Here is a 23,668-nt window from a genome sequence, read left to right on the forward strand (position 1 = left end):
CCCATTTTAATTTTTAAGAATAATTGAATAAAGTAATATTTTATAGTCGATAGAATATTTATGTAGTATACCCTTGATTTAAAGGAACGAGACACTATATTTTTTTAAATAAGATCAGAAATTTAAACCCGGATATTTATGAATAAATTAAAATGAGTTGAGAGATTCATAATGATTTTAATAAAATCTAATCTGAATTAATCGATCAAATAAATCGAATATGATTAATTAAAAAATATAATAATTGACTGTTGGTAAAAGCTGTCGTTATATGTTACGTAAAAGCTGCTTTTTTTTTGTGGATAATTTACGTAAAAGCTGCTTTGCCCTTTGCAAAGTGGTCCAAAAATGCACCCCAAACAAATCCCAATCTCAAAGCACTGCCCTATTGACTATGTGTATGAATGTGAAAAGTGTAAAGAAAAAAAGGATTAACTATGTTCTGGTCGAATGTGATCACTAATTTAAAAATTCAGAATAAATGGTCCCTCACATTATTGGTCCATTCGTTTAAGTCATCTACTATTAATTTCTGTTAATCTCCTTTTGTTTAAGTTTCTAACATGGTTGAGAGACTAAAATTGAACAGGAATTAACGGTTGAGGGACTAAAATCGAACGGATTGATTATATTAGAGACTAAAATCGAATGGATCGATAATGTTAGAGACTATTTCCCCTTAATTTTTAACTTGTGACCAAAGTCGGTGAAACTGAAAACATAAGAGACTATCCGCATAGTTTACCAAGAAACAATTAATATAAAACAATAATTTATTAATAAATTTTTAGTCACCACTTATTTTCCTTCTTCGAATCAATACATTAAGATTTATTGAATAATTTTAATAATAAAAAATATTAAATAATTTAAAGTGATTATAATTAATATTAATTTAAAAAATTTCTTAACCGCTCTAACTTAAGTCTTATATAAAAAATGAAACGATTTAATAAATTCTATAAATAATAATTATTCTTTTAAAAAATAAAATATTATTTTTAAGTAAATAGTTATGTTTGAAAATAATGTTTATCTTAAAGTGGGTGGAAATGTCATTGAAATAATGTTAATTAAAATAAGTACGTAATTCAATATATATATATATATAATTTGAAGTGCACCAACAAGAGAGCAATTATTACATATTTTGACTCACAAAAGATATCAACTTTGTTTCCATGGTCACTCATTCCTAGGCGTAGTTGAGGGGCGAGTAGGGACGTAAATGAATAAAATGTTCAATGAACTGTTTATAAATTATTTGTATATTTATTTATTAAATTTAATTAACGAACATGAATAAAATTTTTTTGTTCATTTAATAAATGAATAAGTACAAATATAGTTATGTTCAATTTGTTTATGTTCATGAATAAATATGGATTGAGGGAACGGGTAGAGATAGTCGTCCTCAGAAAATTTAAAATTATCATATATTTAAAAAAAAAATTATGTATGTTCTATTGAAAATCTATTTTCGCCCTTTTAGAATTTTAGAAAATTATCCCTTTCTAAAATTTTAAAAGTTTACCCCTTAGTATAAAATCATGTGTCCGTCCATATTTTGATCAAACTCGTTTGAAAACTTATTTATGGACATGGACTCGCTTATAAGCTCTCTTTTTCCTTATATATCTTTTCATTTTAAATATTAGTGAAGATAGTAGAGTTGGGTATACAGGTTATCCGCCCGTTTAACCCGCAGGTTTTGACGGTACGGTTTAAACAGAGCGGTTTAAAAAGACCGCAATCATAAACGGTATTGAATTCTAAATCTCACGGCCCGTGCCATTTAACCTGCGGGCTAAACGGATTTACCCGTGAGTTTCCCTTTCAATTTCTTTGATGCTTTTGTTTTCCTGGTAGGCATTAATTCATACAGTTTCTGGATTTTTTGAAATTTTGCTATTTTTTTCTGGAAAATGAAAGAAAGTGGGATTTCCTGTTTGAAAACAGTGGTAAGCGTTGATTTAACTTCAGGGGTTTAGTTTTTTACAGTTAATGCTATGCAATGCTATAAATGACATGAATAAGACATTAAATAAGATGCCAATTGGATTGCTAAGAAAATGACAGAAGAAATGCAAAGGAAACTTGATGGTTTGGACCTAACCTCTTGACTCAATTTCAAGCTTAATTATTGGACTTTTGGAATTGAAATAACCAAAATGGCAACTTGTTTACAAGAACCTCATGAATTCTAATTGGTCTAATTTGCAAGTACACTATATTTGAACAAGGAAACCACAGAAACGACAAGCTTCATTAAAACACATGGTATATTGTCGGCTTCAAGGCTTACTCTGCAAAAAATTTAATCATGCACAACAGGTTTAAATTAAAAAAAATAATTAAATTATGCGGGTTACCTCGGGTAGCCCATGGGTATACCCATTAAACCCGGCTCTAGAAGATAGAGACTTCAATGAACATGATATGAACTTTGAAGTTTAAACTATAAAATATGAAAAGCTCAAGGACTAATGACGTAAATTCACAACGTTTTGCCGTACAAATAAAAGCATAAAAAAGGATTGTTGGTTATCACGTGGACTCGAAAGTCGAAACCGTGCCCTTTGATATTGGTTCAACAGCGCCTGCCACTTCACGAGGCATTCAGATTATTTAAATTTTGGCTTTATTATTGGATTGATCACTTTCATTTTTTATGTATTCATTTTTACTCAACAAATTCGAAAATGTTACGTTCCAGTCACTTATGTTTTCAATTTATTAAATTTTATTCACTTACATTATTGATTATTGCATTTTGCTCACCGAGTCGTTGACTCATGTTAGTTGACCCTTGAACTTTACATTGAATAATAATTTGACCTTAAATTTCATATGAAATTTTTGATCTCTAAACTTTAGATAAATATCAATTTGATCCATAAATTCAACCAAAATCTCATGTCTCCACCATCGATCAATATCGACCGCCTTCAACATCAGTTGGTGGATCTAAAATTTTTTAACTCGTTTGTTTTTAACCTCGTGGACATAAATTTGATATTTTTTTCACTGAAAACGCGTTAAATAAAAAATAGTCAACGACAAGTTAAATGGATAACAACTATAAACATAAGATAGTAAAAACTTATTTTTATTTTATTTTTTAACTATCAGGTCTGTAATTAATAGTAAAACTAAACAAAATAGACTAAAAATTTAAATAAAAATATTAAATACACTGAATTTCAAAAAGTAAAACATAGAGATTAAATTTTAAAAATTACATAAATTTATATATTTGAAAATTAAGTTTAAATAAAATATTTATTAGTAAAAAGGGTAAATTATACTATTCAACACTTAACTATCTTCTCACTCCTATTTTGATAACTAAAATTTAAAAGTTTTTAATTTACTCACTCAACTTTCAAAATACTCACGTTTTAGTCACTCTACCATTAAATAATTAAAAGTGTTATGACATTACAACTAACATCAAAACAACGCCGTTTTGAATCCCTATAAAGATCAAATTTTGACAAAAACAACATAATTTTAGTTCCATATAAAAATAACTATTTTTCTTTCCCTTTTTTTTTTAACATTTTCTTTCTTCTAATCTCTCACTTGCTGGAAAAGGAAAAAAAAAAAGATAGATCCTTCCTCAAACTCAAACCCTCGTCTAAATCCGTCGAAACCCAATACTAGAGTCATCAGACGTCGCCCTCAGATCTTATAAAAGAACAGTGTCCAAGTAAACTTGGACGGAGAAAAAAAACAACTCGACAGCAGCAACAACATCAGCAAGCAACGATATTTTAGTATAAGCTAACACTGGCAAAAACATTAGGTATTGTTTCTCTAATGAGAATGACGAGATCTTGTGGTGGGAAAATCTGATGATGGCTGAGAATGAGGTTGATTATCAGAAGAGAAAGAAAGATAATAAACTGACAAAGGCATAGTATAAAATAGCAGTTGCGGTATCTGTCACGGTTGCGGATGTTGCGGACGTTACGTAACGTGTTGCAGCTATCGTGGACGTGATTTCTTCCTAAAAGATCACAATACTTCTAAAATATTTTATTGCGTTGCGTTAATAATGAGTCGCGGTGACCTTCAAAACCGTTACGATGCGGCCGTTACACTACATTGCGACCGCAATTTAATACCATAGACAAAGGAAGAACTACATTTCAGAAAGAGAAAAAAAAACATTGAAATTTTGTGTTTTCTTCAATAATCTATCCGTAACTTTGATTTTTATTCTAATAATGTTCGTTATGATTACGATTAATATAACAAAAACGCATGCATAAGCATTATTGAAAACTCTATCGGTTGTCTAAAACACTTACAACGTATCACTATGAATAATTCATAGAAATAAGTTTGGAAGTTTAGCACTGTCTTTGTCCTTGCAGCTGAAGTCGATGTATCTAACACAGTTCGTACAAGCTTCTGCTTGTCTTCTCACATCAATGATCAATGGTTCTGAAATCTGCTATGGAGTTGGTGGTAGTGGAGGCTTTCACGCTCCTTTGTTTGTTATTTATGCCACTTAAATCAGATGGGTCTCTTTGCATCATGGAAGCAGATAAGCATTTCCTCCAAGTTTCTTGATATTTTAGTGGTCCTAACACTTGGTACTTTTTTATGCTTGTTTTGTTTGAAGGGATTGTGCCTACTTCGTCTCCAAAACTAGAGGACTTTTTTAGGTGGTGCAACCTTGGAACCTATTCAATATGGAAGCAGTCCACGAGAAACAAATGCCTCTGAGTTTGATAATGTGGCGTAGCCCTACGGTCGTGGGGAAAGGTAGGTACCATCCGGGTTGATTTGAAACAGAGACGAGAATGAGAAAGATAAGTTGTAAAAGCGAGAGGTGGAGAATAAAAAATAATATTAATAAACTATTAATTAGTTAATAAATTAATAAAAATTGTTATGTCATCACAGAGTTAGGAGGGAAAACGGTAGGCTAACAAAAAAAAACGTTTAATGACTAAAATATAAGTGAAAATATAGTTGAGTGATGAATGGAGTAATTTATCCTAACAAAATGTCTACAGAGAATCTAAGAGAAAAGGGAAAAACTGTTTTGTCGATTATTTAAAGAATGATTCTCGTCATTCATGTTTACATACACTTTTCTAGCCATTTTGAGAATTCAAAACTTTTAGGGACCACTGTGCCACTTGACCCCCTTCCATCCCTGCAGGCGAGGACGGGATGTTCCATTCCCTTCTTTGGTTCCAGTCAGAAACACAACAGATCAATCTCCATCACTCCTTTTCTCACTTTGATTTTTTCTTTGTACAGTTTCACATGTACGAGTGCTTTCCTTAAGCACTTTCATGGCGATACATGGCGATCGGTGCATGGTAATGGCCTAAGTTTTTTTTAAGGGTAAATTATGTGAATAGTTTCATTTGTTTTTTGTCTGATCGACTTTGGTCACTAATTTAAAAATTAAAGGTACATGGTCTATAACGTTATCGATACGTTCAATTTTAGTCCTTCCGTTGTTAATGCATAGGGGTGCTTAACGAGTTGAACAGCTCAAATTTGATTCGGTTAAAACTCGGTAAACGCTCAACTCGAGTTGACTCCACTCGACTCAAACTCGAATTCGACTCGAGATCTTAATGAGCTGAGCAGAATAAAGTTTAACTTGACTCAATAAATTTATGAGCAACTCGTTAATTTTTTAAAATATATTTTTAGTAGTCACTTCAAAATTATTTCATTCAAAAAATAAATCTAAATAATAATTATTAATTTATTAATAAATAATAAAAAATAATAAGCTAACTAATCTATTAATTTTAATAAATAATAAAATATTATTAATTAATAATATTATTTTAATAAAAAACGACCCTAATATCCTCATATAATATTAATAAATTTTTTTTTAGTTAAAAAAAATAAGATAATTTTTTAATGAACTTAACGAGCAACGAGTTGAGCAGCAAATTCTTTAACGACCAACGAGTCGAGCAACAAAATTTTTTAACGAACACGAGTCGAGCACTAGCCATCTCGCGATCGACTCTCTCGATAAGCGCTTAATGGCCGTTAACCAATTAATAGAAGTCCCCACAATTCTGGAAATAATTCCACGTGTGGGCCTCTGCAAACCCATCATCAGCAAAAGTTCGTCTCCTCCGAGGGTCAATCGGTGTCCATAGTCGTTCACTATTGATGCAGGGGGATCTGAGACAGATGATGCTGAGCTGTCAGATTGCACGTTGATGGCGCTGAGATACCATGAGTTGGCAGATCAGCGCAAAGGCGGGAATTGATTGTGACATGTTCCTTATTGGGGTCGTTTTGAGTATGTTTCAGTCTTTTGGCCATAACTTTGGCTACAGGTGTCAGAATCGCGCATAAGACCCCAATCCGGAAAGCTCTTTTCGACGCGCACGCTCTCCACATTGAGCTACGCTCCATGTGGCCTTTTTTTCAACCTCAAATTCTGCCGTTTTCCCCTCCGAATCACTAGATTTAGTTATTTTTTACTATTTATGGTAATATTTCGATTGTTAATTAGGAAGTCAATTTAAATCCGATTTAGACCGGATTTTTGGGAGATTGCTTATTTTATTTCGAATTTCAATTTAGAGTGATTTTCGGGATTTTGCTATTTTTGGCAAAATTCGAATAAATACGATTTTTGCTATTTTTGGCAAAATTCGAATAAAGACGATTTTTTTAGCTATAACAGTCCGGCTTGTGGACTGCTTTTGACAGTTATTGATTTTATAATATTTTATTAAACCCTAGAGACTTTTTTTTCTCTGGTTTTTGGGCGAATTTTCTCTTGTGAATCGTCTGTCGGAGCTAGCCTACAGGATAATCACTATTCTGTCTGGCGTCAACTATGCTTGAGAGAGCTCCACAATTCTGGAAATAATTCCAGTGTCCACCAGTTCTGAACAATGTGTGGAGCTGTTCAAATATGCAGCACTTTGCAAAGCGTAATTGCACTCAAAGCCATGCTCTCCTTGAAGATATTACCCGAATCTCCTTGGTTGTCTTTGGACACCATCGTGTGTCCCCATAAAAACCATATTTGGGGTCTGTCGAGGTTCTTGTGTCAGTTTATCCACTTTTCCTCCCATTTCTTGTGGTGTCTTGCAAAGCCATATATTCTTCGAGAACATTAGAACCAGAGAGCCATGGATACCTTATGTTGCTCGGGGCACCAAACTTGACGGTGGAGGCATTGGGCTCTAAGATTCTTTCCCTCCCACTAGGGGTGGAGATTTTTATGACCATTAAAATAGTGCACAGAAACCGATTGGTGAGCTGCGATTCCAACGAAAAACACCGTGTTAGGGAAAAAGGGTTATTTGCAAAGCAATAGTTGATGGTGAATCATCCGATGTTATCAGCTTAGGTGTCAAAGGATGTAACTCAAACTGCTTCATAGACTTCATTGCTTGAAAGAAGGTTAAAGTCAACATCGGATTCAATAACCGTTAGTGGAACTCCGTCGCCCAGGGTGTACGAAATGAAGGATTTAGGGGCGTTTGAATGCCACCAGAGCTTGCTGGAGAAGGGGAGTTAATAGAGGAGAGCGAGGGAAAAAGATTGCTTGAGTTTGATCAGGAGGATTTCCGAGTTGGAACAAGCGAGGATTAAGACGTTGAGTCGATAAAAGAATAAACGATCAATATGAGGAAGATTGAATCAGAAAACGTTGGAGAAAATGAGTGGAAACGAGAATCTGGCTGATGCTTTTTAGGAGGTGGACTAACTTCGCTGATCTGAGTATTTTCATTATGTCTAATGGGCAACGCAATGACAGAACCTTTCTTTACCATGGATACACTATATGTAAAGAAATACCAGCCAAAGAGGAAGTACTCGTTTAGTATTGTAAGCAATCAAATGTTGGTTAAAATATTATATTTGTCTATTTTTAAAATATAAAAATGGAGGGAACAAAGCTTTTAAAATAAAGGAAGAAGATAATACGTAGTTTTTTTTTTATTATTTTTAAGACTTTTGTTAATGGGTCAACGGACATTAATGACAGATAAATTAAAATTGAACGATATCATTAATGTTAGGAATTATGTACCCTTAATTTTTAAATTAGCTACCAAAATCGATTAGACCAAAAATAAAGAAGACTATTCGCATAGTTCACTTTTTTTTTACGTTTCAAGATGCATTATTTTATTATTTTTTAATGTTTTAAAGAAATTTTCAAAAAAATAATAATGTTTCAAAGAAGAGTAAACTACAAATGATCACTAATATTTTAGTAAGTTTTTATTTTCTTCACTGAAGTTTTAAATGTAATAAATTGATTACTAATATTATTGGTTTGTAACAAATTGATAACTAACGTTATCGATTTATAACAAATTAATCACTAACATTGTCGATTTATAACAAATCGATCATTCACCGTTAATAACTATTAACATAGATAACAAGATGGTGATATGACATAGTAAACATGTGACGTGGCACTGTTTCACCACACGTTTGACTTTCTAAAGCCTTTGATCGGTATTATAGTAATTTTTTTTAAAAAAAAGGTATTTTCTTCTCGATTCTTCTTTTTCTCTCTTACCTCTCTACTTGAAAACCATGGCAGCTTCCCGCCACCGTTTTTTTTCTTCCCTCGGTTCATCCCCACTGTAAGCACCATTTTTTTGTCATGCTACAACACAACTGAATCCCAACAGCCCCATGCCTCATCTCCAACAAGCCAGCAGCAATACCACCAATTGCAGCACCCCCACGTGAAGCAGTCCCATCCCGAGCTACCCTACCATATCTCCGACAAATCACCACAGCCACCAACTACTCAACTGTAGCCCCATGCTGCCAACACCAACTCAACTGCTATCCACCATGCCCTGCCACTAGCACCAAATCCAACACTCCACTCCAACGAAATCAGCAGTCAGAAAAACAATGTATAATGTTTTCTTTCATGTAAGGGATGGGTTATAAAACCACAAAAACATATTGTAAGGGGGCTCTCTCTCACTATAAAAAATAATAGTGTGTAGTAAAGGGGTTTTGGCCCGTCGATTCCTCGAAAAAAAGGGAGAGCATTTGTAATTTCTTTTCCCATTATTGGAAATCAATACAACATTCAAAGGTTGAATTTTTTTATTTTTTTGTGCATTTTATTTCTTTATTTTCGAATCAAAAATAGAAAGAGGGGTCGTTTTTTCCCTTTCTCGTTGGAGGTCTTCGTTGCCCGAATAGTCAGGTAGCCAGGCACCAAAGTTTCGGCAGTTTTCGGCAGAGTTGGAGTGAGGAGGCCATCGTCGTGGTGGTCGACCAGTGGAACCTTGGTTCTCCTTTGGTGTAGCTGCCGCTCGTGGAAAAAGAAAAGGGAAGAGTGAAGAAGTTTGATTTTTGTTTTAGTTTAGGTTAAAGCCTTAAGTTTATATTTAGTTTTGTTTGGGTTAACCATTTAATAGTCCCCTAAGCTTCGTTGTGTATTTGCATTTTAGCCACTGGTTCGGGATGTTTTGATCTTTAATTCGAATTGCTGGATCTAATATGCTATTTCCCCTTATTATTTTTTTAGAAAATGCTTAGGTTTAAAATAGGGTGAATTTTGTTTTAGTCCCCCAAGTGTTGTCGTTTTTTTCCATGTTAGTCACTGAATTTTCTTTTATTTATTTATTTTGATTTTCACATATTAATTTCATTATTTTACAATATGGTCACTTGTTATGCCTCTATTTTCATTTATTTCATATTTGGCACATTATTTTAGTATTTTTCATCTTAGTCCTGCATGTTGCTTTGGTTTTATTGCCATTCCAGTGCTCCTGCTTCATGATATTTGCATTTTTCCATGTTTCTTGTTATGTTTGTTGTTATACCCTCGAAGTTTTTATTTTCTCTATTTAGTCACTTGTTTATAAAGCTTATTTAGTTTATGTTATTTTAGTTATGGTTTGCCATATTTGCATGTTTACATTTTAACCTATGTTATAATATTCATGTACATATTATGTTTCAAATGTACTTGTGTATGTACTAATTTATTTAATTTTATTTTATTTCATTACATATGCATGTCGTATCATATATACATATATACATATATTTATTATATTTATTTTTACCCTTTTATATATATATTACTAATGTTTATTCGATTTTATTCTATCTGATTTATTTTAATTTTTAAAATATCTATTTGTCAAAATTTTCTTGTTCATTGCTCGAATATTTTCAAGAACACTTATGTAACACACCTAATCTGTATCCGACCCGGATACGAGTCCGAGGTGTCACATTGACTTTTCAAACCGTTTTTTTTTACAAAATAGCTAACAATTCCAATTTACATTGAAAATTGAATAACTTATATTGAATACAATCATATAGTTTTACAAAATTTATCAGAGCATATTATACTAAATATTTATTTACATGGCAACTAAAATCAATATTATAAAATACATATGATTTAATTCTTTTCTGATCTGATTTTTGGAAAGGAGAAGCTGACTTGTCTTTAATTCATTTTCATCACAGAACCTACGTGTAAAATATTCACACGCTAAGTTATTGACTTAGTGAGGCATTTAACACGTATAATAGAAACTCTAGGTACTTAACAATGCATGAACATATCACATTTCATATAATAATATAATACTAACATCTTATAACAGTTCATATAACACATTATATACATGCATATATATATATCACCATATCTTAATTACATCATTATCATTATCATTATCATTAATCCATTTATAACATATAATCTTGTAGTTAACCTTTGTACACTTCATAAAATACTTTTCACAAGCAAATCACATAACATTACACAAGGTTTCTTTATGTTATCTCTTTTATTAGTTCATGTATATTTTTAAGAACTAAAAATATGTGAGTATATTGAGGTTGTGCACATATGTTGTCACCACAGTTCATATAAATTCCTACTAGGGGCACATAGAATTCGTCCCTAATGACTGTGTAGAAATATTCCGAAGGACCACATATATGTCCCGAAAGACCACATAGATGTCCCGAATAGGGATAGCAACGGGCCAGGTTCGGGCCGGGTATTGGTCCCCCCGTCCTCGTCCCCGTTTAAAAAATTGGTACACGTCCCCATTTAAAAAACCGCGGGGATTTAAACGGGGATCCCAGTCGGGTAATCGGGGAAAACTACGGGGAAACATGTATCCCCGTTTAGCATAAACGGTTATTTAAACGGGTATTGGGCCGGGTATTGGGTCGGGTATTGGGTCGGTATTGGGCCGAGAATCGGGCCGGGTATATATATATTTAAATTAAATAAATATTTTTTATTTAAATTAAATTTATTAATATTATATATATATATATAAATAATTATTTTTAATATTTATCAGGTCGGGTATCGGGGCGGGTCATCGGGGTGGGGATTACCAAACCCGTCCCCATCCCTATTTAAAATAAATAGGTTTTCCCCGTCCCCGTCCCCATTTATCATCCCCGAACCCGACCCGTTTAATTCAGTTTTTGGTTTTCTCCGTCGGGTTCGGGTTTTTTTGCCATCCCTAGTCCCGAAGGACCACTCCTTAAGGATCACATATATATATTCCAAAGGACCAAATATATGTCTCGAAGAACCATATATATGTTCCAAAGGATTACATATATATCCCGAAGGACCTTGTAGAACCCTTGACTCTTGGCATGCCAACTATATCCCTAGCTCTGATATCACATAACATGGGCATTATCTTTTATGTCGTTTCACATATTCACATAAACATATAGTTCACTTACACGTAGAACATTTCCATATAATTTACATATCACATGGCTTATATCTTGTTCTTATATCTTCTCATAGACATACATTCACATGTTCATATAGTCAATCATTTCATCACATAAACACGTACTCATATAACTTATTTCATTTCACATGTAGTCTCCTAACTTATCCTTGTATAGATCATATAACATTCTCCTAGCTCATAGTCATATATATCATATTACATATACTTGTATTCACATAGTTTATATTATTATTCAAATAAACACATAGATCAATATTATTGAACTTATTTCACTTTCTTATGTTTTTACAAAAGCATATAATCTCAGGTGGTCACTTAAATTATATATATATATATATATATATATATATATATATATATATTTACTTATATATCTCCTATCATTTCTCATATAATCACATATGTCATGTTTAATAACATATATCATATATGTATATAATAACTTGTATCATATCATATAGTTTATGCTTCATTCTCTTATTTTTCACATAGATCACGTAACCTATGTCGTAACTTATAAACATATATCACTTCTATTATTTCATTTATATACTAATTTAATTTATTTAGTTCAATTTCATATAGTTTCGATAACCTTCTCATTTGGCTTTATAGATCTTTATCATATAACCTATATGTCATAATTTTTATTTAAGCACATGAATCCTACCTATATAGCTTAACTTATATGCTCATATCATCACTTATGTTCAAGTCTCCTAGTTGATATACTATTCTCATATCATCCTATAGGTTAATCTTATTTAACTTATCTCACTTCTCATTTAATCATATAATTCTATTATACTAGTTCACATAAATGATCACACAACCATGTATCTGCCCAACTCAAGTTCTTATTGTTTATATAACTTTTACACATGCTTACCTATACAATAACATGTCAACACATATACTCATGCACACATACAAATCATAAAAAACACATGCTTGTATTTATGAATTCATACACATTAATATGGAAATAGACTCATTGTAAGTCTTATTTTCATAAAACTTCATACACCTAACAGTACACACTCACCTGAGCCTCACTAGCCATTCATATATGTATAACTCTTGTGCACTCTTATAACTTCAAACCGTCTTGGACTTGTCTTTGATCGATATCTACAAGATACATATAATCTATATGAATATCTTAATTCTAATCACTTATAACCAATCATCAATAATCTAAACTAAATGAAGTATCTAATTTTCATTTCACTTTGAGTAGTATCGGTACCCAAAGTATGGTACCAATACTTCCCTAACTGTGGTATCGATACCAAGCCTGAGTATCGATACCCTTTTTCGATTCTGGAATCCTTATTTCAAAATGGTACATATACTTGCTTAATGGTATCGATACCCCCAGTATCGATCCTACTCCTTTGGTATCGATACTCTTTGAACAATTTATAAATTTTTGCCTTATGGCATCGATACTCATTCAACCAGTATCGATACACATACCCCAATTATCACTCATTTTTTCTTTGAATATCGGTACTGAATGAACAATACCAATACCCCTTGCCCAGAATTTATTTATCTTACCTGAAAATTTACCAAACTTACTTAAATCTTCTACTATAACCTCCTTTTAACCCTTTAAACTTAACTACACTTATTCTAATCAACTTAGATCACTTTAATTCATCCTAATATCCAATATCCCATATACACACTTAAATTCAATAATCAAGTCAATAAATCAACATGTTCCAAATTCACTTCTAACATTTTGAATTTCTTATTTCAACTCATGACAAGTCAAATTCAACTTCAAAATCCATTTACTCATTCTTTTTCAGAAATTCTCTAAAAGACTTCTTATATTCAATCTCTCCTGACTCATTCAACTTTGAGTTTTAAACAACCTTAATATTTCCTTAAGCCTTTCTAACACCCAAAGACCAAAAGCCAACCTTCAAATTAAAGGTACAATTAACTTGTAAGAAACTCACCTTTGAATGGAGCTCACGGTGAAGAGGAGGAAGAAGAAGTTCCAATTCTCCAGATTTTTCCTTTCCTTTCCATTCTCGTTCCACGTGGTTAAATCCCTTATAAAGGGAAAATAAAAATATTTCTTATGAAAAAACTATTATACCCTCTCATCTTTTAAACTTTATTATTTAGTCTTCCTAAAAAAATTCTCAATTAAGTCCTTAAACTTTTCAATTTTTCTAAATTGATCACCAAATTTCAAAAACTTACATTTTTATGACTAGCCCTGTTTTTGGAATGTTACAAATTTCCCCCCTTTAAGAAAATTCGTCCTCGAATTTTTAGTGCACATATCTTCTAATCTTCTCATGTTGCTTCCTTTACTTAATCTTTCGTGTTACCATTAACAAACTTGCCTTTCATTCCTTTAATTCTTCAACTACCTTTTGCTTTTATACATCCGTATCATGTCACTTATCATATAGACAATAACCTCAACTCTTAACACTCAAAATCATGAATCAATTGATTTCCTTCATCACTCTCTAATTGCCTTGCAATAACAACCAAACCTTTGTTCCATCATCATCTAAAAAAGAACACACCTCTCATTAACACTTTATCAAAGAAAATATAATCATTTGATTATATCTTAAACTTCCTTAACACCTATAAATAATTCCTTATCTCTAAGACTACATCTACTTGATAAATAAACACACCTTAAACCTTTATCATATATAATTAAGATATATGCTTTACGAAATCAAACAATCTTTTATATATCTTTTCATACTTTCCTTTCTTCTGTATCAAACTTATAATCTACATCTCAATATAATCCTTGTCATACTTGATCCTTTAAACTTCATCTTTTAACTTCATATCCATTCTTAACTCCTTATTTAATCTTCTAGTACCAGACCCTACTACTTAAGTGTGTCTGGCTTTCATCGGATTTGACCTTTTGACATGGAATACAACTAATTCAAACTAAGTCTGTAGTTGAAAAAACCCCCAACCCGTATCCGACTCGGATACGAGTCCAAGATGTCACATTGACTTTATAAAAAATATTCTTACAAAACAACAGAACAGTTGGACTTATATTAAGAAAATACGATAATATACTGTTGAATTATGTTTCATTATAACAAAGTTAAGGTAAAAATATTTTTATGAATAGTACTATATTGTATGAATAGTATCGATGCTCAGTGCTACAGTGTACCGATGCACAAAAACATAGAACTTAAAATGTGTATCAATGCACTGATACAGTCTACCGATGCACTACTACAGTAATTTCAGCCCAATATATAAAACTCATAAAAATTTAAGGCTTTATTCACTATAAAGTTACCATTTACATAAATACGTTTAAAGCATTACAAAACTCGATCAGAGTATACATACTTAATTTAAAGACTTTGTTTACATGTCAACCTATTTATCATATAACAAGACATAATGTGTATTTTACTTCTGATCTGATCTTCAAGTGGAGATATGTTGTTCAGCTGAGCTTATATTGGATCTTTATGCTTTTCGGTACCTACGTGTAAAATGCTTACACGCTAAGTCATAGACTTAGTGAGGCATAATGATAATGTCATAATAATATGAAATGTAATGAAATCACATATTTAATCCATGCAAATTACATAACCATGCATCTTACCCATAATCTGATCAAATTACCCATCATGAATTCATATAATAAGTTCACTAGCCCATGAAACAATACTGAGAACCTGAGGTATGTGAGTACTGTGAGGTTGTGCACTATGCTGTCACCACAACTCGTATAAATTTTTATCGAAGTGCCACGTAGAATTTGCACCGAAGTGCCGCGTAGAAATTTACCGTAGTTCCATATAAGATTTGTCCATAAAGACCACATAAAAAATCCTTAAGAATCATATACATATACCAAAGATCAAATAGGTGTCTCAAAAGACCTCATACATGTTCCAAAGAATACATATATATCTCGAAGGACCACGTAGAATTATCTCGAATAACCGCATAGACCCTCTACTTTTGGGATGCCAACTATACATATAGTTCTCTTCAACAAACATGGGCTTTCACAATTCACATAGTATATCTCATAGACATGTAATTTCTTACCTTTATCACATAGCTCATGTAACTTTTCATGCATATTCATTTATAATCATCATCACATAATGCATTCAATATGAAATCATGTCATGTATTATAGCATGGAATTTACTCATGTATTATTGTATTGTCTCTAGACTTATCACAAGTCTAAAGTATAATATACCACAATAATCATACTATGCATATGCACTCACCTAGATCTCTTTGTCTTTCCCTTGATCGATCTTACTTGTCAATTGTTTCGGAACTCGTTTAGGCTCGATATCTACATAAACATAATTTTCGAGATGATTATCAGAAGCCTAAACCTTATAACTTGATATTAATAACTTAAGCTAATTTAATTAACCAAACTTCAACTTTTCCTTTAGGAGTGTACTGATACACTCCTGGTGTATCGGTACCTAAATCCAATTCGAAATTCCCATGTATCGATACACCCCTTAATGTATCGATGCACCCCTTAATGTATCGATACACCTTCAAAATTGGTCTTAGTGCATCGGTACCCATTCATAGTGTACCGATGCACCTGCCCAGAATAGGCTATTTCATCAAAACTTCACTAAATTTCATCATACAATCTCTTGTCATACCATCAAACACATCTACAAATATTTTAATTAACTTATATCATTTCAACATCTTATTATCTCCCATATCTCATCCAAATTCTTAAAACCAAGAATCTTACTAAATTTTCCATGTAATCCAAACTTTGATTTAACACTTATAACTTCTTATTCATACCTATGACAAGTCAATTTTAGTTTCAAATTCAACTTATCAACTCTTTTCCAGAAATATATTTAGAAACCATTCCCTTTAATCTCTTATAACTTCTTCATCTTTTGATTATAAGATAATTTAAGCTTTCCTTAAGCTTAAGTATCACCTAAGGATCATAACCCAACCTTTAATTCAACAAATAATCAACTAATTAAGAAACTCACCTTTGTTTGTATGCTTCACGGTTGGAGAAGAAAAAGATGAAGAAGAGAAGTCTGGAAACATTTGTTTCTATACATGATCCACATGGGTTATAAAATAACCCCAAATAATATTTAATTATTTTCCTTGTTCAATGACCCATTTGCCCTTTGACTCTTCCTTCATTTACTAAATCATCCTATATAAAATATTTAAATAAATTCCTTCATCTTTTTCATTTATCTAATTTGGTTACTATATTTTAAAATTTCACACTTTGGTCACTAACCCGGTATTGAGAATGTTACAGTAGTTGAAAACCATAAACTATGTCTCTCTTTGATAGTGTTTATCTCTATGAAATGCCAGTTCTCTTTATCATTCTGAGCTCTCTCTAGAACTTTAGCACAATTAACCACTTCTTGAAAAGGGAACAATTTCAACACCAATAACACTATTTTAATCTAGGCACAAGCCCTCCATAAACCAATTGCATACATCATTTTCATTTAAAATTAACTTAACAACAATTCGCTCAACTTATCAAACTGCACTCTTATCCATACACTTTACGATTCCCCTTGATTCAAACTCATAAACTCTAACTTAATATGTCATATAAACTTGTCACCGAGATACTTATTCTTGAACTTCTCTAAAAATAATAACCACATCACTGAATCTTCTATCATTCTCATGATAATATCTGTTCGCTATACTTTAACTTGTATGCATAGTAACTGAACTACTTCATCTAACTTCTCCACTTCAGAACTATGGAGACTTACGAACAATATCTTCACATAATTTAACTAAAGATTCGTAACAACAGGACCTTCCTCCATTTCACTCTTGAATTCGAGTGTTTGTAATTCTTTTTCTCTTTCTACATGCACTCCTTGAGGTATTCACTCTTCACATTGCCTGGCCAGGGCAGGTGAATGGCTACTACCTTCAAGTATATCGTCTCTCACTTTACTTCAAAAATTCTCATGGTCAAACATCTAATATAACATAACCATTTAATCCTATTAGCAAGACATCGTACTCCTTACACTTTCATATCATAATTTTTTTACTTCATGTTGGCATGTACATATTTTAAAACTCTTTTTACTTTGGTTTAAGCCTAGAATGCACTAAACCTTAGCTCTGATACCATTAAATGTAACACCCCAACCCGTACCAAACTCGGATACGAGTTCGAGGTGTCATATTGACTTTTCAAACCGTTTTCTTTTACAAAATAGTTAATAATTCCAGTTTACATTGAAAATTGAATAACTTATATTGAATACAATCATATAGTTTTACAAAACTGATTAGAGCATATTCTAATAAATCTTTATATACATGCCAACTAAAATCAATATTATAAAATACATATGATTCAATTCTTTTCTGATCTGATTCTTGGAAAGGAGAAGCTGACTTGTCTTGCCTGTCTTCGATCCCTTTTCATCTTCCCAGAACCTACGTGTGAAACACTCACACGCTAAGTTATTGACTTAGTGAGATATTTAACACGTATGATAGAAACTCTAGGTACCTAACAATGCATGAACATATCACATTTAATATAATAATATAATACTAACATCTTATAATAGTTCAAATAACACATCATATACATGCATATATATATATATATATATATATCATCATATCTTAATCACATCATTGTCATTATCATTATCATTAATCCATTTATAACATATAATGTTGTAGTTAACCTTTGTACACTTCATACCATACCTTTCACAAGCAAAACACATAACATCACACAAGGTTTCTTTATGTTATCTCTTTTATTAGCTCATGTGCATTTTTTAGAACTAAGGATATATGAGTACATTGAGGTTGTGCACATATGTTGTCACCATAGCTCGTATAAATTCCCACTAAGGGCACATAAAATTTGTTCCGAAGGACTGCGTAGAAATGTCCCGAAGGACTGCATAGAAATGTCCTGAAAGACCACATATATATCCCGAAGGACTACTCCTTAAGGATCACATATATATATTCCAAAAGACCAAATATGTGTCCCGAAGAACCACATATATGTTCCAAATGATTACATATATATCCCGAAGGACTAGTGACTCATCGCCTCTTGGCATGCCAACTATATCCTTAGCTCTCATATCACATAACATGGGCATTATCTTTTATGTCGTTTCACATATTCACATAGGCACGTAGTTCACTTACACGTAGAACATTTCCATATAACTTACATATCATGTATCACATGGCTTATATCTTGTTCTTATATCTTCTTATAGACATATATTCACATGCTCATATAGTCAATCATTTCATCACATATACATGTACTCATATAACTCATTTAATTTCATATGTAGTCTCCTAGCTTATGTCATATAACCCATATGTTATAATTTTATTTAAGCACATGAATCTTCCCTATATAGCTTATCTTATATGTTCATATCATCACTTATGTTCAAGTCTCCTAGTTGATATACTATTCTCATATCATCCTATAGGTTAATCTTATTTAACTTATCCCACTTCTCATTTAATCATATAATTCTATTATACTAGTTCACATAAATCATCACAAAACTATGTACCTGCCCAACTCATGTTTCTATTGTTTATATAACTTGTACACATGCTTACCTATACAATAACATGTCAACACATATACTCATGCACACATATAAATCATAACAATCACATGCTTGTATTTATGAATTCATACACTTTAATATAGAAATAGACTCATCACAAGTCTTATTTCTATAAAACTTCATATACCTTATAGTACGCACTCACCTGAGCTTCTCTAGACATTCATACACGTATAACTCTTGTGCACTCTTATAACTTCAAACCTTCTTGGACTTGTCTTCGATCCATATCTACAAGATACATATAATCTATATGAATAACTTAATTCTAATCACTTATAACCAATCATCAATAATCTAAATTAAATGAAGTATATAATTTTCATTTCACTTTGAGTAGTATTGGTACCCAAAGTATGGTACCGATACTTCCCTAACTGTGATATCGATACCAAACCTGAGTATCGATGCCCTTTTTCGATTCTGGAATCCTTATTTCAAAATGGTACCAATACTTGCTTAATAGTATCGATGCCCCTAGTACCAATCCTACTTCTTTGGTATCGATACTCTTTGAACAATTTATAATTTTTTTGCCTTATGGTATCGATACTCATTCAACCAGTATCGATATCCATACCCCAATTATCACTCATTTTCTCTTTGAAGTATCGGTACTGAATGAACAGTATCGATACCCTTTGCCCAGAATTTATTTGTCTTACCCGAAAATTTACCAAACTTACTTAAATCTTCTACTAGAACATCCTTTTAACCCTAGCTTAACTACACTTATTAACCAGCTTAGATCACTTTAATTCATCCTAATATCCAATATCCCATATACACACTTGAATTCAATAATCAAGCCAATAAATAACATGTTCCAAATTCACTTCTAACACTTTGAATTTCTTATTTCAACTCATGACAAGTCAAATTCAACTTCAAAATCTATTTACTCATTTTTTTCCAGAAATTCTCTTAAAGACTTCTTATATTCAATCCCTCCTAACTCATTCATCTTTGAGTTTTAAATAACCTTAATATTTCCTTATGCCTTTCTAACACCCAAAGACCAAAAGCCAACCTTCAAATTAAAGGTACAATCAACTTGTAAGAAAATCACCTTTGAATGGAGCTCACGGTGAAGAGGATGAGGAAGAAGTTCTAATTCTCCATATTTTTCCTTTCTTTTTCATTCTCGTTCCACGTGGTTAAATCCCTTATAAAGGGAAAATAAAAATCTTTCTTATGAAAAAGACTATTATATCCTCTCATCTTTCAAACTTTATTATTTAGTCTTTCTTAAAAAATTCCCAATTAAGTCCTTGAACTTTTTAATTTTTCTAAATTGATCACCAAATTTCAAAAAACTTACATTTTAGTCATTAGCCCTATTTTTGGGATATTAAAAATCTCCCCAATTTAAGAGAATTTGTCCTCAAATTTTTAGTACACATATCTTCTAATCTTCTCATGTATTTTCCTTTATTTAATCTTTCTTGTTACTGTTAATAAACTTGTCTTTCATTCCTTTAATTCTTCAATTGTCATTTGCCTTTATACATCCATATTATATCACTTATCATGTAGACAGTAACCTCAACTCTTATCAGTCAAAATCATGAATCAATTGATTTCCTTCATCACTCTTTAATTGCCTTACAATAACAACCAAACCTTTATTCCGTTATCATTTCAAAAAGAATACACATGTCATTAACACTTGATCAAAGAAAATATAGTCATTTGATTATATCTTAAACTTCCTTAATACCTATAAATCATTCTTTATCTCTCCGACTACATCTACTTGACAAACAAACACACTTTAAACATTTATCTATTACAATTAAGACATATACTTTACGAAATCAATCTTTTATATATCATTTCGTACTTTCCTTTATTCTATATCAAACTTATAATCTACATCTCAATATAATCCTTATCATACTTGATCCTTTAAACTCCATCTTTTAACTTCATATCCATTCTTAACTCCTTATTTAATCTTCCAGTACTAGACTCTACTACTTAACTGTGTCTGGCTTTCATCGGATTTGATCTTTTGAGATGGAATATAACTAATTCAAACCAAGTCTGTAGTTGAAAACCATAATCTTTGTCTCTCTTTGATAGTGTTGATCTCTATGAAATACCAGTTCTCTTTATCATTCTGAGCTCTCTCTAGAACTTTAGCACAATTAACCACTTCTTGAAAAGGGAACAATTTCAACACCAATAACACTCTTTTAATCTAGGCATAAGCCCTCCACAAACCAATTGCATACATCATTTTCATTTAAAATTAACTTAACAACAATTCGCTCAACTTATCAAACAACACTCTTATCCATACACTTTACGATTCCCCTTATTTCAAACTCATAAACTCTGACTTAATATGTCATATAAACTTGTCACCGAGATACTTATTCTTGAACTTCTCTAAAAATAATAATTGCATCGCTGAATCTTCTATCAATTTCATGATAACATCTGTTCACTGTACTTTAACTTGTCCGTATAGTAACTGAACTACTTCATATAACTTCTCCACTTCAGAACCGTGGAGACTTACCAACAATATCTTCACATAATTTAACTAAAGATCCGCAACAACAGGACCTTCCTCCATTTCACTCTTGAATTCGAGTGTTTGTAATTTTTTTTCTCTTTCTACAGGCACTCCCTGAGGTATTCACTCTTCACCTTGCCTGGCCAGGGCAGGTCAATGGCTACTACCTTCAGGTATATCGCCTCTCACTTTACTTCGAATATTGTCATGGTCAAACATCTAATATAACATAAACCATTTAATCCTATTAGCAAGACAACATACTCCTTACACTATCATATCAAAAAATATTTACTTCATGTTGGCATGTACACATTTTAAAACTCTTTTTACTTTGGTTTAAGCCTAGAATCTGCTAAACCTTAGCTCTGATACCATTAAATGTAACACCCTCAACTCGTACTCGACTCGGATACGAGTCTGAGGTGTCACATTGACTTTTCAAATCGTTTTCTTTTACAAAATAACTGTCAATTTTAGTTTACATTGAAAACTGAATAACTTATATTGAATACAATCATATAGTTTTACAAAACTGATCAGAGCATATTATACTAAATATTTATTTATATGCCAACTAAAATTAATATTATAAAATACATATGATTCAATTTTTTTCTGATCTGATTCTTGGAAAGGAGAAGCTGACCTGTCTTGCCTGTCTTCGATCCCTTTTTATCTTCTCAGAACCTACGTGTGAAACACTCATATGCTAAGTCATTGACTTAGTGAGGCGTTTAACACGTATAATAGAAAATCTAGGTACTTAACAATGCATGAACATATCACATTTCATATAATAATATAATATTAACATCTTATAACAGTTCATATAACACATCATATACATGCATATATATATATATCATCATATCTTAATCACATCATTGCCATTGTCATTATCATTAATCCATTTATAACATATAATCTTGTAGTTAAGCAAAGCACATAACATCACACAAGGTTTCTTTATGTTATCTCTTTTATTAGCCCATATACATTTTTTAGAACTAAAGATATGTGAGTACATTTTTTAGAACTAAAGATATGTGAGTACATTTTTTAGAACTAAAGATATGTGAGTACATTGAGGTTGTGCACATATGTTGTCACCATAGCTCATATAAATTCCCACAAGGGGCACATAGAATTTGTTCCGAATGATCGCATAGAAATGTCCCGAAGGACCACACATATGTCCCGAAGGACCACATAGATGTCCCGAATGACCACTCCTTAAGGATCACATATATATATATATATATTCCAAATGACCAAATATGTGTCCTGAAGAACCGCATATATGTTCAAAAGGATTACATATATATCCCGAAGGACCACGTAGAACCCTCGACTCTTGGCATGCCAACTATATCCCTAGCTCTCATATCACATAACATGGGCATTATCTTTTTTGTCGTTTCACATATTCACATAGGCACGTAGTTCACTTACATGTAGAACATTCCCATATAATTTACATATCACATGGCTTATATCTTGTTCTTATGTCTTCTCATGTTCATATAGTCAATCATTTCATCACAAATACATGTACTCATATAACTCATTTCATTTCACATGTAGTCTCCTAACTTATCCTTGTATTGATCATATGACATTCTCCTAGCTCATAGTCATATATATCATATTACATATACTTGTATTCACATAGTTTATATTCTTATTCAAATAATCACATAGATCAATAT

Source organism: Hibiscus syriacus, unplaced genomic scaffold (assembly GCF_006381635.1).
Source record: "Hibiscus syriacus cultivar Baekdansim isolate YM2019G1 unplaced genomic scaffold, ASM638163v2 tig00110338_pilon, whole genome shotgun sequence".
In the NCBI taxonomy this organism is placed as follows: Eukaryota; Viridiplantae; Streptophyta; class Magnoliopsida; order Malvales; family Malvaceae; genus Hibiscus; species Hibiscus syriacus.